This window comes from Epinephelus lanceolatus, chromosome 12, assembly GCF_041903045.1.
Source record: "Epinephelus lanceolatus isolate andai-2023 chromosome 12, ASM4190304v1, whole genome shotgun sequence".
Lineage (NCBI taxonomy): Eukaryota > Metazoa > Chordata > Actinopteri > Perciformes > Serranidae > Epinephelus > Epinephelus lanceolatus.
The window spans coordinates 42,982,805-43,001,892 of NC_135745.1; the positions used below are offsets into that span (position 1 = coordinate 42,982,805).

The 19,088-nt window shown below is 42.3% G+C and overlaps 1 protein-coding gene across 25 annotated transcripts in view; it reads left to right on the top strand.

The window, feature by feature from the left end:
• Nucleotides 1-19,088, top strand: part of dlg1b (discs large MAGUK scaffold protein 1b) — a 204,637-nt gene that overhangs the window by 8,810 nt on the left and 176,739 nt on the right. The window lies entirely within an intron of this gene.

The window sequence follows — 19,088 nt, forward strand, 5'->3', positions numbered from 1 at the left end:
GGTGCGAAAATCAGCAGTTACATTACGGTACAATGTCATCTCAATTCAAAAACTGTCTTAATGTCCTGAAGACAAACTTGTGTCTCAAAGTCCTGAAGACAAACTTGTGTCTCAAAGTCCTGAAGACAAACTTCTGTCTCAAAGTCCTGAAGACAAACTTGTGTCTTAAAGTCCTGAAGACAAACTTGTGTCTTAAAGTCCTGAAGACAAACTTGGGTCTCAAAGTCCTGAAGACAAACTTGTGTCTTAAAGTCCTGAAGACAAACTTGGGTCTCAAAGTCCTGAAGACAAACTTGTGTCTTAAAGTCCTGAAGACAAACTTGTGTCTTAAAGTCCTGAAGACAAACTTGGGTCTCAAAGTCCTGAAGACAAACTTGGGTCTCAAAGTCCTAAAGACAAACTTCTGTCTTAAAGTCCTGAAGACAAACTTGTGTCTCTAAGTCCTGAAGACAAACTTGTGTCTTAAAGTCCTGAAGACAAACTTGTGTCTTAAAGTCCTGAAGACAAACTTGTGTCTCTAAGTCCTGAAGACAAACTTGTGTCTTAAAGTCCTGAAGACAAACTTGTGTCTTAAAGTCCTGAAGACAAACTTCTGTCTCAAAGTCCTGAAGACAAACTTGGGTCTCAAAGTCCTGAAGACAAACTTGGGTCTCAAAGTCCTAAAGACAAACTTCTGTCTTAAAGTCCTGAAGACAAACTTGTGTCTCAAAGTCCTGAAGACAAACTTGTGTCTCAAAGTCCTGAAGACAAACTTCTGTCTTAAAGTCCTGAAGACAAACTTGTGTCTTAAAGTCCTGAAGACAAACGTCTGTCTTAAAGTCCTGAAGACAAACTTCTGTCTTAAAGTCCTGAAGACAAACTTGGGTCTCAAAGTCCTGAAGACAAACTTGGGTCTCAAAGTCCTAAAGACAAACTTGTGTCTTAAAGTCCTGAAGACAAACTTGTGTCTCTAAGTCCTGAAGACAAACTTGTGTCTTAAAGTCCTGAAGACAAACTTGTGTCTCTAAGTCCTGAAGACAAACTTGTGTCTTAAAGTCCTGAAGACAAACTTGGGTCTCTAAGTCCTGAAGACAAACTTGTGTCTTAAAGTCCTGAAGACAAACTTGTGTCTCAAAGTCCTAAAGACAAACTTCTGTCTTAAAGTCCTGAAGACAAACTTGTGTCTCTAAGTCCTGAAGACAAACTTGTGTCTTAAAGTCCTGAAGACAAACTTGTGTCTCTAAGTCCTGAAGACAAACTTGTGTCTTAAAGTCCTGAAGACAAACTTGTGTCTCTAAGTCCTGAAGACAAACTTCTGTCTTAAAGTCCTGAAGACAAACTTGTGTCTTAAAGTCCTGAAGACAAACGTCTGTCTTAAAGTCCTGAAGACAAACTTCTGTCTTAAAGTCCTGAAGACAAACTTGTGTCTTAAAGTCCTGAAGACAAACTTCTGTCTCGAAGTCCTGAAGACAAACTTGTGTCTTAAAGTCCTGAAGACAAACTTGGGTCTCAAAGTCCTAAAGACAAACTTCTGTCTTAAAGTCCTGAAGACAAACTTGTGTCTCTAAGTCCTGAAGACAAACTTGTGTCTTAAAGTCCTGAAGACAAACTTGTGTCTCTAAGTCCTGAAGACAAACTTGTGTCTTAAAGTCCTGAAGACAAACTTGTGTCTTAAAGTCCTGAAGACAAACTTGTGTCTTAAAGTCCTGAAGACAAACTTCTGTCTCGAAGTCCTGAAGACAAACTTGTGTCTTGAAGTCCTGAAGACAAACTTCTGTCTCGAAGTCCTGAAGACAAACTTGTGTCTTGAAGTCCTGAAGACAAACTTCTGTCTCGAAGTCCTGAAGACAAACTTGTGTCTTGAAGTCCTGAAGACAAACTTGTGTCTCTAAGTCCTGAAGACAAACTTCTGTCTTAAAGTCCTGAAGACAAACTTGTGTCTTAAAGTCCTGAAGACAAACGTCTGTCTTAAAGTCCTGAAGACAAACTTCTGTCTTAAAGTCCTGAAGACAAACTTCTGTCTTAAAGTCCTGAAGACAAACTTGTGTCTTAAAGTCCTGAAGACAAACTTCTGTCTCGAAGTCCTGAAGACAAACTTGTGTCTTAAAGTCCTGAAGAACTTGGGTCTCAAAGTCCTAAAGACAAACTTCTGTCTTAAAGTCCTGAAGACAAACTTGTGTCTCTAAGTCCTGAAGACAAACTTGTGTCTTAAAGTCCTGAAGACAAACTTGTGTCTCTAAGTCCTGAAGACAAACTTGTGTCTTAAAGTCCTGAAGACAAACTTGTGTCTTAAAGTCCTGAAGACAAACTTGTGTCTTAAAGTCCTGAAGACAAACTTCTGTCTCGAAGTCCTGAAGACAAACTTGTGTCTTGAAGTCCTGAAGACAAACTTCTGTCTCGAAGTCCTGAAGACAAACTTGTGTCTTGAAGTCCTGAAGAAAGTATGTCAGTGAACTGATGATGTTTAACAGCTCCTGCCGACCTCTCCAACCCCGTCACCTTTGTAGATCTGCAGGACAGAGTCAGCCATCGTGGCTGCAGCTGCGTCCTCGTGTTTGTTTGAGCCGTCGCAGCCGGGCGAGAGGTCGTAAAGTGTGATGGTGTGTTGGTGTGACCGTCTGGGGCAAACACACAATGCAAACAGCAGCAGCAGCAGCAACATCTGGAAGAAAAACTGGAGGAAGCTGCTGAAATCCTGAGAAGACGAAGAATGTCATGTGGCAGCAGCAGGAGGAGGATGATGATGATGATGATTGTGTGTGTGTGTGCCAGAAGTAGTTCAAGGTGTCAGACCTCAGGTGCACCGGCGGTAGCCGTGGTCACAGGCATTGTGTTTTCAAGTTGTCCATCCGTCCAGACATCCCATCCTTGTGAATGTGACATCTCAAGAGCACCTCAAAGAAATCTTTTCAAGTTTGGCACAAACGTTCACTTGGACTGAAGGGTGAACTGATTAGAATTTTGTGGTCAAAGGTCAGTGTGACCTCACAATGTTTCTGGCCCTAACTCAAGAATTCATACGCAAATTATGACAAAACTTGACACAAATTTCCAACAGGATAAAAATTATGAAGTGGAGAAATTTTGTATCCAAAAGGTCAAAGGTCACCTTCCCTGTGACATCATATTGGACTTAAGGACAACCTGAAAACATAATGCCTCTGGCCACAGCTGCGGGTATTATGTTTTTTCAGGTTGTCTGTTAGTCCATCTGTACGCACGTACATACGCCCGTCCCATTCTCTTGAACCCAATATCTCAAGAACTCTTTAAGGTAATTTTTTTCAAATTTGGCACAAGCCTCCCCTTGAGTCAAGGATGATCTGATTAGATTTTGATGGTCAAAGGACAAAGGTCACGATGAGCTTGTCTATCACATTCTTTTGAAGGTGGTATCTCAAGAAAGCCTCGAAGGACTTTCCTCATTTTGGCACAAACGTCCACTTGGACTCAAGAAGGAATTAATTAGATTTCGGATGACGGTCAATGGTCAGTGTGACCTCACAAAATATGTTTTTGGCCATAAATCAAGGATTCACGTATTCCCCTGAGGAAAACATGGAATCTAGTGAGCATGAAAACGATGAAGTGCAAATCAGAAACCAATTTGAAAGTTCAGAGAAACATTTGTGGAAACGTTTCTTTTCTCGTGTCCCCTTCAGGGCTCCACAGTAAATCTCACTTCTGCTATTTGGAAGAGGTGAAATGAGACTAAACCAAGTATTCATGGAGAACTTCCTGTTGGTGCTAAACAGTGCACCAGTCGGTAGCACACATCAGTACAGAGACTCTAAAACTGGACCAGTGGCTGATTGTTCTGGATGGACGTGGTTTCCACTTTGTGTGACATGGAAACAGAAGACCATGCGTACCAGTGATATTGTGATTAATACAATTATAATCATATTAATTGCTACTATTGATACTAATTACCACATATCTCATGCGGTCTGTAGCGTCTGCATCAGCTGAGCTGTCTCTGCATCACTAACACGCTGTGAAAAGATTAATCCAAAGGTTATCACAGCATCTCCACCACCTGCAGCTGTCTGAGTATCAGCTGCCACCTCAAACAACAGAAACTCCCATGCATCCTGGAAAAACCTGGAATTCTGTCTTTGTCCTATTCGAGTGAAAAGTACAGCAACAAATAGGAAGTCTGAGGGTGGAGGTCTCTGTTCAGGTTTGAACCTGCGTGTTGCAGGTACAAGGTATGCATCTAGACCGCCTGGCAGCCGTGACGCCAAGACCATGACTTCTTTAAGGCAGGTTTTCAGAGACGAGTGGCAGGAACACCCCAGAAAAGATTAGAGGAGCGAGTCGAGTCTTCACATGTGTACGCGGTCTTCGTGCTGGTTGCTTATTGGTTAGGGTGTCCCTTTTTAAAAGGATGTCTTCAGTTTCTTCTCAGATTATTTCTTTTGGCTCTCTGCCTTTATTTGATTGGACAGTTCAAGTGTGAAAGCAGGAGAGAGTGAGGGGACGACCTGCAGCAAAGGGCCCGCTGAGCTACTGGGCGCCACGATTTTTCAGTTTCTTCGTCATACGTCAAAACACGATGAAGAAATGAGGCTCTTTATAACTCCTGGGCAGCTTTTCCTAATTTATTTTGTGATAAATAAACGAGCTGATGTGAACTTGGTTGTTCAGAGAAGAAGAATTTGTTCTGGCAGAATTTTGTGACTCTTTCAATGTCCTAAAGTGTGAGAGGTCTTGAGTGTTTGTCTGTGAATGCTGCGACTTATAGTGAAGCTGATTTGTGTTTGAAACTGTCTCTATGAAGCCATGTTTACTGTGTGTTTAATGTGTGTTTAGTGTGTGTTTAGTGTGTGTTTAATGTTTCCGCCGCAGCCTTTCTGCTTTTCACAAACAGGCTGATAATGAATTAAAACAAAATGTGTAAAAGTACCGATGACGTCGGAGCTTATCAGCACTACGACCTTCGATAGTTTAGCCCTGAGGCTCGTTTAATATCAGGTTTTAGTACCCAGTCTTAAGAGGCAGTGTAGAAGGGGCTAATGACATTCAGTTAACGTGTGCTAAATTGCAGCGTTAACAAGACTGACAGCTCTTAACGAGCTCCTGCTCTGCTGATACTCAGTCAATGGGTTGACTCTTACGTTTAGTGTGACATGTCAGTTTGTCTGTGTGCTGTGCCGGCAAAGTGTAAATATGCTTTATTAATGTGATCATGAGGTGATAAGCCTCTACGTTTACCTGCATACATTTGGTTCACAGCCACGTTCCTGAGTCCAGAACAACCAGTTATTAAAGTTGTGTATTTGTTAAGTAGAAAACATGTCAGTTAATCTTTTGTTGTAGTGGAACAGAAGTCACCCTGCAGGTTTGTGTGGTGTGTTTGATGATAGCGGCGTGTTTCACCTCGCTGCCAGCTAACGGGACGAGAGTAAACCAAGACGCTGCTGCTGCTGCTGCTGCTGCAGGGTTAACGGACTCAGAGCGGCAGGAATGTGGTCTGATCTGTTCGAGACTCCTGATTGACTGATTTAGTGTCTGGCACTGTTTGAGCTGTCTGACAGTGTAGATAAGTGTGCAAACAATATTAGTCACTAGATTTATGATGTAATGTAATAATCATTTAACCTGTCACGTGTCATCAGGGAAATAATGTAAACCTAATGTCACTGATGAAATATTAATGGAGCTGAATGTAGTAGAACAATTAATTGGCCTCTTTTGCGTCGCCTGACAGGAAACCCGTCTTTCCTACAGTCCTGTAATCACCACCTCTTGGTGCCAGCCTGTTGAACACACAGTTCAGTTCATATATATATTTGTGCTAATATCAGGGTTGAATTTCCAGCAGCCTCTCTGGTTCAGGAGGGAGGGTATTTCTCCAGCGACGACTCGATTCCTTCAGTTTCTGTTCATCCTGCAAACATCCAGTTCAGGTTCCTCCTCCTCCTCCTCCTCCTCCTCTCAGCATCTTCATCACTAATAGATGAGTGGAGATCATCAGTGTGAACTCAGTGGCCTGTTTTCTGCCCATCTTCATCCTGCTTCTTCTGGTTGTTTGCTCCACTGCTTGAAGCTCGATAGATTTACACACAGTCAGGTGTTTGTGAGGCTCCAGACTTCGTGGTCGTTGGTGCTCGATGGTTGAACTGACAGTTAATCAGTTCAACCCATTTCAATCATCATTATGATATAAAAGTTGAACTGAATTAACTTTCTTTGTGAAAGCAATCAGATAAGAAATACTTTTGCTGTACTGAAGAACTAGTAAAATAGTAAATATACAAAAGATACAATAAGACAGGTCCTTGAAGAAAAACTGATTTGGTTTCCTTTGAGAAAAATCTAATTTTTATGCCTCCGTGCTGATGATAGCCATAGCTGGAGGCTAGTGCTGCCCCCCAACAGTCGACCAACTGTTAGTCGTCCAGAAAGGTCATCAGTCGGCAGGATTTCATTGGTCGCTTAGTCTCAGAAAAAACAACAACAACAAAACAAACAACCAAATGGGAAACTCTATCAGGAGCTGCTCCTTGTCAGAATAAATCCAAACCTATATGACTGGACCATGTGGGACTTTAATTTGAAAGGACAGACACAGGAAGTGTCCACGCTCAGCAGTCAGGTATCGACAGATATCTTTCCCTTCTTCTGTAAATATTCAGTCAGATAAACACGGAGACGTTGATCATGTTAGTGCAGGGCTACGCAGAGCTTTACATCTGTCCCACAGACGACAGGCCTACACACTTATAAACAGCTCCTGGAGGAAGATCAGCTCTGACCTCAGGATTTCAGGTAAACAGGCTCTATGATGCTTGTTAAGGTTGCAACCACATACACAACCTGCCGGCCCCTAAATTCCAAGGCTGATACCTGCCTTCAACGAAATTCAGTTATATTTAAAATATTCAGTAATCTGCTGTTGGATTTATTCTCTCTGAAATTAATATATTTTCAAAAATACAGTTATTTAGAAATGAACCAGACAGGGCTGCCCTGGAAATTAGGGGCCGTACACATGCTGTGTCTTTAACCACCTGGAAAACACGAGGTCGGGCGCTGGGAGCTACTCTTGTGCCTTTTCTGTGCCAGCTTTCAAGAGCGTGGCGGCAGGTTGCGTCTGAGTTTGCTAAGCAACCTTAAAGGGACAGTGCACCCAAATATGAAAATTCAGCCATTATCTACTCACCCATATGCCGAGGGAGGCTCAGGTGAAGTTTTAGAGTCCTCACATCACTTGCAGAGATCCAAGGGGAGAGGAGGTAGCAACACAACTCCACCTAATGGAGGCTGACGGCGCCCCAGATTCAAACGTCCAAAAACACATCATTGAAACCACAAAATATCTCCATACTGCTCGTCCGTAGTGATCCAAGTGTCCTGAAGCCCCGACATAAAAAGGAAAAATGTCATTTGAACTCTGTTTTTAGCCTCATTGTAGCCTGTAGCTCTCACTGCCTCTCTGTGGACTGTGATCATGTTTGCACGCTTGCGCGCGAGACCAGCGAAAGCACATGAACACACATGAAGGCGGTGTCTATGTCTCACGGTCTTGCGCAAGCGCACACACGTGAGCGTGGTGCCCAGAGAAGCAGTCAGAGCTACAGGCTACAATGAGGCTAAAAACAGAGTTCAAATGAGGTTTTTCCAAACATCTTTTTATGTCGGGGCTTCAGGACACTTGGATCACTACGGACGAGCAGTATGGAGATATTTTGTGGTTTCAATTATGTGTTTTTGGACGTTTGAATCTGGGGCGCCGTCAGCCTCCATTAGGTGGAGTTGTGTTGCTACCTCCTCTCCCCTTGGATCTCTGCAAGTGATGTGAGGACTCTAAAACTTCACCTGAGCCCCCCTCGGTATGAGGGCATTTTTAGGTGCACTGTCCCTTTAACAAGCATTGTATATCCTGTTTACCTGAAATCCTGAGTGCAGAGCTGATCTTCTTTTGATGACCTTCCTGGTCAACTAACGTTTGGTCGACTGTTAGGGGGCAGCTCTCGTCAAAAATAATAAAGTTGATGTTTAGTTAATCTCCTCACATGTGTGAAACAAATGTGTCATGTTTTCTTTTAAATTACACTTTGCATAAAACCAGTAATGTATCATCAGAATTAAAACATGTTAATATGTTCCCATTAAAGGACAGCAAACTGTGATACTGGATTATGGCCCAGTCCTGCTTCATGGTTTGACTCCTCATATTAGATAATAATGATTTGAATGCAGTGACGCTGCCTGGTACTGTAGCATGTCTCGGTGTGTCCTGGGCCTCGGTGTGTTTGTCACGCTCGCCCTGACGTCCCAGCATCTGATGAAAAATAGATTTCTGCCACACAGTTTCCAATCTGCCAAACCCCCCAAAAAGAGATGTCTGCAGCCGGCCGAGCACAGTGTAATCCCTCTGTGGACACGACGATTACCCCCAGTCCATAATCCCACCCCCCCTCCATCACTGCCGATTTACAGAGAGAACGACAGTTTCTGTTTTTCTTCTCATTCTTTCACTTCAGACTGGCCTGATTGCGCTCACAGAAACAGATGGCACCCATTGAATCTTTTCTCTTCAATAAATCACATTCGGTTTTCGGCCCTAAAGATTTGGGTGGTACTCTGCTAATTGCAGTCTGTCTGAACTCTGCAGGGTTTGGCCGCCCGCGTCTTTTGACATGAAGGGCCACAAATAGTGATAAGTTTTATTAAATCATAGCATTGTGCATAAAATATCATAAAATAGGGAGACATGGTGAGACAGAACCAATGGTGACATCATCATCAGAAAGATCAAATGAACTGTGCCAGACATTTAAGATGTGTTGATAGAAACACTTGGTCCAGGTTCACCTGTTGTCTTGATAAATTCAGTATATTTCAACACGTCCTCATACTTTAACAACAGAATAGACCGAATCACCCTGACGTCATACTGACAACAGCTCCAGGTAAACAGCTGGCAATCGATTACATCTGTGGATATATGTGACATTTGTTTATTCATGTTGTCATTATGTTGTAATGTTTAAAGACATGTAGTAAATCAGAGTGGTCCGATGCTCTGCTTTTTATGTCCCTGTGTCGGTGATGCCAGTAACCGAAGTTATCAGGTTTTCGTGTTGTCCGTCTGTCCCATTCTCATGAATGCAGCAGCTCAAGAAAGCCGTCATGAAATTTCTTTAAATTTGGCACAAACATCCACTTGGACTCAAGAATGAACTTATCAGAATTTGGTGGTCAAAGATTAATGTAACCTAGAGCTGGGAGATATGGACAGAAAAACATATTTTGGTATTTACAGGCTGACTGGCGATATACGATATATATCTCGGTATTTTCTAGGAAATGAGCGACATGTTTTCAGCTGCAAGTCAAAGCCACATTTGAGACGTCACAACCAGTTTTATAAAAACAGACTGTGATAAAATAAAATACAAAGACAGAGATGTTATTCCCTGTTTGAAAATAGGCAGCTGCACAACAGTTACACCTCAAAACACTAGTCGGCGGCAGGGTTTCTTTTAAGTGCTGTGAAGTTTAGTTGATTCAAAATACACATTAAACATACACTAAACACACATTAAACATGGCTTAATAGAGACAGTTTCAAACACAAATCAGCTTCACTATAACTCGCAGCATTCACGTTATTAGCACAAGCCTATGGCATTTTACATTCTATAAATTAGCCTAGCAGCTAGCAAAATTCACTCATATGAAGCCAGGCATACCAGCAACGTTTTAACAAAGATAACATTACAAAACAGTCTTTAAATTGTTGGCTGAAATCATGTGTGTGTAGAAGAGTTAATTAAGACATAATAAAGTTTTACGTCTTGAGCTTTAAAAGTCTTTAAGTTTTCCAGTTAGACCAGTTTTATCCTGTTAGTTTTCAGTTGTAATACAAGATGTTGATCCACGTCGTTGACCTTTGCACACTCTGTGGGTGTGGGGAGATCGTTCTCTGAGTGTTATCCTGGACGTTGTGTGTTTTGCTGCTCTGATAGCGACGGCAGTCTAAATAGGTGTGGTCTTTTATTAGACTTCACAACAGAAGCTCTTGTGTCGGATTCGGTCGTCTAACTGGGTAATATGATTACATAAAGGGCTGTTCTCTGATCAGTCACTGCATCTCTTTAGAGACGCCAGCTATCTGTCGACTGCCTTTAATTTAATTTAATTTAATTTCTGAAGCCAAAATTCAACAGTGAACTAAAGACTTGTGAGCTTTTTTAGTTCTTTGAGTCTCGGCATGTGCCACTGTGGAAATGTCTTTGTCGGATTATTTGGGCCTCATTATCCTCCGTTTTTTTGACATACTGCATTCATTTGTTCAGATTTATTTTCTCTGTATGCACCTGAACCTGATGCTCCACCTTCTCTCAGACTCAAAACCCAGTCAATATGTCACACACACCTTTGCTAAAATCAAGCTGACTCTTTCTAGTAATGCTGGTCTCTCTGATGTCCATAAATTTGCTTAGAAATTATTCAAAACAACAGAAAACTAGACTTTCAGTTTTAACGCTGGATCTTCCTTCATAATCAGGAAGTTCAGACTCCTCCAGTGATTGTTTGCGTGGTGACGGTATCTGCAGGAGCTGCTGTAAGTGGTACAGCAGGACTGTATCAAAACTGCTGGAAGCCTAAAAAACACAGACATCTATCAGCTTAAAATAACACCATTGATTGGGAATTGTTTTGCCACTTATTCAGATTGTTTTGCAGACAGTGGTTTGATTGGCTGATCAATGGATTGACATAAAATTAATCTGCACTGTTTTAATATTCAACTAATTAAGTCATTTCTAAATCACAAGAGATGATTTACGGTTCTCAAACATCACAGTTTGCAACTTTTCCTGGTCTTTCATCGTAGTGAACTCAATTTTTAGTTTGGGAAGAAACAAGACATTTGTCTGAAAAATATTATAATTATTTTTATGCCTCTGAACCGCAGATGACCGTGACAGTAACCATGATGTTTTTGTGTGTTCGTCCGTCCGTCCATTCTTCCCATTCTCTTCAATGCAATAACTCAAGAAAAGCAGAATTTTTTTTTTTTTTTCAAATTTGGCACAAATGTTTATTTGGACTGAAGAATGAATTGATTAGAATTTGGTGGTTGAAGGTCAAAGATCAAGGTCACTGTGACCTTGCATCCGTCTCAGTCTTGTGAATGCCATATCTCAAGAACACCTTGAGGGAATTCCTTCAACTTTGGCACAAACACCCACTTGGACTCTGAACTGATTAGAATTTGGTGGTCAAAGGTCACTGTGACCTCACAAAACATGTTTTTGGCCATTACTTCATTCGCTCATTATGACAAAACTTGACACAAATGTCTAACAGGATAAAATAATGAAGTGATTACATTTTACATCCAGAAGGTCAAAGGTCAGTTTCACTGTGACATCATATTGGACTTAAGGACAACCTTAAACATAAAGCCTCTTCAGGTTGTCCGTTAGTTCATCTGTGCGCACGTACATACTCCCATCCTATTCTCTTGAACCCAATATCTCAAGAACTCCTTAAGGGAGTTTTTTCAAATTTGGCGCAAATGTCCCCTTTGAGTCAAGGATGATCTGATTAGATTTTGGTAGTCAGAGGTCAAAGGTCAAGGTCACGATGACCTCATCCATCCCATTCTCTTGAACGTGGTATCTCAAGAAAGCCCAGAAGGAATTTCCTCAATTTTGGCACAAACGTCGACTTGGACTCAACAATGAACTGATTAGAATTTGGTGGTCAAAATTTGTGGGGAAAATGTGTCCAGATAAAGACAAGTGTGAATACTGTGAATTACAGTGAAGCTGATTTGTATTCTTGTGTTTGACATTGTCTCTATTAAGCCGTGTTTAATGTGTGTTTTGAATCAACTAAACTTTACAGCACTTAACAGAACCCAGCCGCCACTAGTGTTTCGGAGGTGTAACTGTTGTTCAGCTGCATATTTATGTCAAAGAGCTTGTGACATCTCAAATGTGGTTAACAGTTTGTAGAAAATACTGAGATATATATCGTGTATCGCCGGTCAGCCTGTACACACCGAGATATGAATTTTTGTCCATATTGCCCAGCCCTAATGACATGCCTGCAGGTCTACCAGTATCATCACTCTAAAGTGCAACACACACCGACGCCGGCGCGGCACTGTGGCCGTCAAGGGCCGCCCCCAACACACACTGGCAGCGGCGTGCAGCGGCACCGTCAACATGTATTTCCCACCCCAGCCCTCTAGGTGGCTTTACCTACACTAGTTGCCAACGGTTGCCAACTGCTAGTAACAGAAGAAGAAGAGGAAAAACTTTGAGGCAACAACAACTTGAATTTCACGGGTGAGTTTCTTATCAAAGTCGTCTTATTAAAAATTTGAAACAACCGGAGTTGATCCTACGAGACGAGACGTACATAAAAGGCTTTTCTTGCAGCGCCGCCATGAGCGCCGGCTGCGCTGGAAATAGAGCAGTGGGCTGAAGCAGAGCGGCGCGGCGGCCGGTGCCAGTGTGGGTTGGTTCATAGAATATAATGGAGGCGGGCGTTTTGACGCGCGGCGTACGGCGGCGGTGTGTGTTGCACTTAACTTTGCCTCCTACAGCCTCCTAAAGACAGGAATGTCAGCTGGGATCGCAGTGGCTCCGTGGGCCTCAGTGGGTTAATATACTAGTGCTGACTTCTGCTTAAGTCAGTCAGATCCAATCCAGGTGAGCTGAAATGCAGATTTAAAGAGTTTAAAATTATAAAGTAGTCAAAGTTTTAAACATGCAGCTTCTCCTCCTGTCTTTTGATTTTATAGAAGAGATAAATCTTCACAAAGCATTAAAGCAGTAAAATGACTAAAACCACACTTCATTAATCATTTTAAATTAAATCAAATAGTTTTTTCCCCAAACAGTTGATGCCAAATCCCCGTTAGCACAGTTGTCTCTTTGTCTGCTCTTTTCACCAGCCACTAACATAAAATACTTTTCACTGGCAGCAAATCTGTGGTGGGCAGAGCCAGATTAGCATGACTCAAGGCTGCGGCCACCAGCTGTAAAATGAAGAATGAGCGTCTCTGTTCTCCAGTAAAAACGTGGCTTACAGTCGTGTGTTCAGTCCACAGTGTGCGCTCTCTGTGTTCACTGTTATTCTTGTGATAATGATGGTTGCAGGGCTCTGTGTGGAACAGCAGCACAAAGATCCTTTTACTATTTCATCGCACTCATACACTTGAATTTAAAGTGAAGTTTTATGATGTGGTAAAGAAGGAGGAGCTTGGGTAGTGTATCGAACAGTGTGCAAGTAGAAAAGACATGAAGATGTTAAGCTGTATTAATCACTTCATCAACTGTTTCAGCTCCAAAAACCCCAAACACTTGAATAGTCATGTTTCCACAACTGTATTTTATGTGCATTTTGAAATATGATAAATAGCATTTAAAAAGCTGAATGAAAATGACGACATTAGAGGATTAATAAAGAGTTGATGCACTAAGTAAGTTCTGAGGCAGCGAACATTTGGTTAAGACACCAACAAATGATTATCATCTGTAAACACCTGCTGTGTGTAAGTGATCTACTCATACGACCTGTCGTTAGAAAGCTACGCTCATGGTTCAATTGATGCAACTATTTCAAGATACAGTACAGCCACCACAGCAGGCTCAATAAGCACCTCTGTCAGACAAACAGATCTAAATCCAGTGAAATATCTCGTCCAATCACATTATTACATCTGTATGCATGAACCTCATTATTTCAAATGTTCATGTTTCTGGACATACTGTCCAAAATACCTCCAGTTTGCATGTAAACATGTTGACACCTCATTACTACAATATCAGCTGAACTCTGACCTTTTGATTGGCACCTTACTCGAGCCAATAGGAGCTTCTATGTCCTCTCCCTGGCCTACATCAGCCAACAAGAGCCTGTGTTGAAAGGAAGAGCCCGCCTCCCTTCTCATGTTACAGAGCCAATCAACAGCCAGCAACTGGCCCGATGGCTTATGGGTCGTGTAGTCACTCAGTATGTTTACATGACATCAGAGAAAATGGATTTATGATTGAACAGAACTCCACCACTGACCCAAAATAACCACGTAAGACACCAGTAAAACACTCAAAAATCATGCAGACAAGACCATAAAATCCCAGCAGCCCCTTCACCAGAGGCGTCATTAACAGGCGGTAGATAAAATATAGGCCTATATTAATGAAGGTTCATTAGTACGGTTTGTATTTCTCTGTAATGTAGCACAGTGTTAACAATGTTACTGATACTATTCTTTCTCACACCTTCAACTCAAACCACCAAAATATATCATTTAATCATTACATTCATATCAGAGACTAGTCCACTGATGGACCCTGATGAGGACTGTTGGTCCACTGATGGACCCTGAGGAGGACTGTCGGTCCACTGATGGACCCTGATGAGGGCTGTCGGTCCACTGATGGACCCTGAGGAGGGCTGTCGGTCCACTGATGGACCCTGAGGAGGACTGTCGGTCCACTGATGGACCCTGATGAGGGCTGTTGGTCCACTGATGGACCCTGATGAGGGCTGTTGGTCCACTGATGGACCCTGAGGAGGACTGTCGGTCCACTGATGGACCCTGATGAGGGCTGTTGGTCCACTGATGGACCCTGAGGAGGACTGTCGGTCCACTGATGGACCCTGAGGAGGACTGTCGGTCCACTGATGGACCCTGATGAGGGCTGTTGGTCCACTGATGGACCCTGAGGAGGACTGTCGGTCCACTGATGGACCCTGATGAGGGCTGTCGGTCGAGGAGGAATATTAGTCGGGGGGCAGCCCTACATAAAACCCATTTTCATTCAGGTGTCTCGAGGTCAGAGGTCATGTGATCTCTGTGAAAAAGGCAATGCCAGTTTTCCCCTCGCCAAATTTACCCTGACTTTGGAGCGTTATTTAACCCCTTTACTGACAAGCCCTGACATGCTTTAAAACTGCTGCTGCAGCCTCTGAGGGACAGTAATGATGGCCGACGTCCTTGCTGAGTAAAAGAGGTTAAAAGACAACTGGAGAAAATTCTTCAAGACAAACCAGCAAAGACCTAAAATCAGTCCTGATGTGGCGGTGTGAAGAGTTACCAGTCAAACTGAACACTGAGGACTGGTTGTGGTGCGGCAGGTTCCTCCTGCTGTTTGTCTGAGGTCCTCGGGGGAGACGACCTTTAGCGCAGCACCATATTTATGTCCAATAAAAAGGGACCTCTGTGGAATTGTGGGAGACTGTTGAGAGATCATTTTACAGTGAAACCAGTGAGCTGAGGTTTATAATTGTCAGCAGTGCTGCAGTCACTAGAGAGGCTCTCAGACAGGAGGGGAGGTCTGGTTCTACACAGAACCTGGTTCTTCCTCCTGGAACCACAACAGAACTCAAATTCAGCTGGTTGTTTTCATATTCTGACAATGAGTACGTTTACATGAACACCATATTCCTGTGTTATTCAGAATATCCTCAATATTCAGGTTGCGCATGAGTCATGTAAACACGTGCATAACCCGATTAAGGTCATATTCCGGTTGGAGAATATTCCGAATAAGACCACTGGCATATGCCTGTTTTAACCAGAATATTGTGACACGTATACACCTTAATCGGAAAATGCCCTGTACTGGAATATTCAGTAACATCTGCGCATCCTCAATTCACAAGAAATCCTGGGTTGTCGGTGTTGTTATGGTTATAACGGGCAGGGAGAACAGCAGAACTGGCTTCGTACCTTCATCCACAGACTGCGGGGGTCTCTAACTGGCGTGAACAACATAAGCTGGAAGTAAAGGTCCATACACTCGTTCGCCTTTTCTTCTCGCTCTCGTCTTCCATTGTTGAGGACAAAATGGATCAGCAGAGTGTTGTAGTTAAGTTGTGGCGCAAAAGTGCAAGTAGGACAACACAGGGGTATGTGGGAAACAAACATTACAGCTTCCGTTCATTGTGAACACAACTTCTTCTTCTTCTTCTTCCTCTTCTTCTTCTTCTTCTTCTTCCTCTTCTTCTTCTTCTTGTTCTGTATTTCCAGCAGACCAGACGCCTATAGGCGTATTGCTGCCCCTCCACAGGTTGAGTGTTGCATTAAATCAGAGTGTTTCTGGTAGGCCAGTACCCCGCGGTCTTTTCTGGAATACGCCAAAACACAGGAATATGTCAATTAACATGTAAACGAAATATTCCAGTTGCTGCAGTGCATATAAACACTTTATTCGGAATATTACCTTAACCAGAATATTGACCTTAATCGGAATATGGCGTGCATGTAAACGTAGTCATTGTTTTCAGAAAGCAGAGGTCTGTAGTCGTGATTCCATTTAAATAAACTTTAAAAATGTTGCAAAAAAGAAATGTGTGTTTCCATCAGCTGGTTTGGAACGAATAAACTCAACTAGTGTAGTTTGGTTAGAAGTTAAGCGCGGCTGGGACGAAGTAGAAGACAAAACAAGTCTCCAGAAAACAGAGCAGCTTCAGGAAGGAGGTTTTAATTGTTTCTTTATATCACGTGGCGTTTCATGCTGTGAGGAGACGTATTATTTCATTTTATTTATTTTGTCAAGTTGATGAGTCGTGAGTTAATTACCATTACTGTAAAAGTTACCTAAAACTCCTGTTCAACCAAATTATTTGAAATTTGAGAAGCAAGTCCACAAAAATGCCCCTTGGACTGTTAAGCCCCGCCCACTGGATTCTCTGCCATTTTGAATTGTTTCAAAAACAGTCGGATGAATAGAGCTCAATGAACTTTGAGTTTATTAACATGAAACATGTTGTACAGTGTCTTTGGATGTTGATACCACTTTCTGTCACAGATGAACAAGGCTGGTTAAAAAACATGGCCACCATTAATGAAAAACACTCGCCAAGGGCGGGGCTTAGCAGGCAACAGGAAATAACTCGAGGTTCCTTTGAGCAATGTTGATTAAACTCAGAGGACACATCAAGTTCTAACATCTTGACGTTCAGACAGAGTTTTGTTTAATTCTGTGAGGCGAGGCAAATGTGGCGACTTTGAACGTGCTCTTGCTGAAATGCTGGTCCCGTAATGGTCACCATACGCTTCCATCATAATATTCTAAACTTCTGTTCTCTAAACTTTCAAACTTTGAGCAGCCATCTCACCAGAACTCGGTGTTTCTTACAGATTGACCCACAGTGCTGAGCTGCATCTCTAATTCATCTTCAGGTTCCCAGCTTGTGTTGCTGGTTTGCTGCTGTGTTTTTACTGGTTCTGGATTACGGTGATGTGTCGTACACGAATGAATCTGCTAGGGCTGCACCGACAATGACTTTCTGATTCTCGTGGCTGATAACCGAAAACTTCACGTTTGTATTTTATAAAGAAGTGAATAACGTGTAGTCTGTGTTCACCTGAGGGTCAGAGAGGCTGATTTAATGTTCCACAGCTCTGACCGAACCAAATCAAACTGTTAACACAACAAACACAAACAACAGGTGTGACTCTTCATACCTGCGGACATCATGTCCACCGTCACTGGCCCCGCCCCCATATAACCCTGGACTACAGATGAACATCATAAACACAAAATGACTTTTATCAGTAATAAATGTGACGTTAACGGTGAGACAGAAGATGATGATGATGAAGCTCAGTGTTACTGTGTAATTCCGTGGTGTGTCAGTAAAGTTAAAACATAATTTAAAGGAAAATTCTCCCTTTGAAAGCCTGATTTTCAACTATCAATCAGTTGTTATTATTATTATTATTATTATCTTACTATATAATGACGAAAACTCTGTGTGTGTGTCTGTTCCACGTTTTTCTCCTCACTGACTTGGTCAATCCATGTGAAATTTGGCACAGTGGCAGAGGGTCATGGGAGGATGCCAATGAAGCAATATTACATCAATTGGCCAAAGGGGGGCGCTATAGCAACCCATTGAAATGTCAAACTTTGAATGGGCATATCTCATGCCCCGTATGTCGTAGAGACATGAAACTTTGCACAGAGATGCCTCTCCTCATGAGGAACACATTTGCCTCAAGAACCCATAACTTCCGCTTATATAGATTTTCCGCCATTTTGAATTTTTTGAAAAACACTTCAAATGGATCTCTTCCTAGGAAGTTTGAGCGATCTGCATGAAACTGGGTGAACATAATCTAGGGACCAATATCTAAAGTTCCCTCTTGGCAAAAGTTGGAAAACTTACTAAAACTGAGCTTCTATAAGGCAATGAATATTGCGGAGGGCGTGGCTCATCACATAAAGGTGTATAACATCTCAAGGGTTTCACCCATCACCACGCAACTTTGTAGGCATATGACCACACATAATCTGAGGGGACCCCTCCATTATTGACCCCATCAAACAAAATGGGGGCGCTAGAGAGCTCATTTCTCATCTAGGCCTAACCGCCATATGGATTTTTACTAAACTTGGTAGATATGTAGAACAGGACGCCTCAAGGTGACTGGAGAAATTTAACTCTAATTGGCAACTGGGTGGCGCTATAACAACAGAAAAATGCTTCAAAATGGCTAAAATGTGACCGATCGCTGTGGCTCCCCCTGTGGACCAATGTTGGTGTTGTTTTCTAATTTTTGGTATGACTAAGTCATGGTATGGTATGCTGTACATAATCACGGAAACTGTCAGTCAGTCATTCTGTCCGTCAGTCATTCTGTCTGTCCCACGTCTTTCAAACACTCTGTCTGAATACATTGCTCTTCTTAATGGGTTCAGTTGACTATTTAATCTGCAATTTCCTATGACCTGTATCCCAAACACACACCATGTGAAACTGTACGTGGGCAACTGTGCACTCAGTGGGTATGGACTAGTTATTATTATCATTTTTAAGTTATTACAGTTGATCCTGAAGGGAACGTGAATGATGAACCACATTTTACCACAGTTTATCCAGTTATAGTTGTTGAGACGTTTCATATTTTGCAAATTAATCCAGTCATGATAAAGAGAGGAGAAACAATGAGACAGACGTAAGAGTGAAGAGGGACTTTGGTATTTTTAGATTTCACATTTGGAGCTATTTTCGGTCATCAAAGTGTGTTACATAACATTTGATGATATCAGTGAAAAATCTTTGAGCCTTTATGTTTGGTGATTTGGCGGACGGCGAGGTGTCAGTGATTTTACATTTCC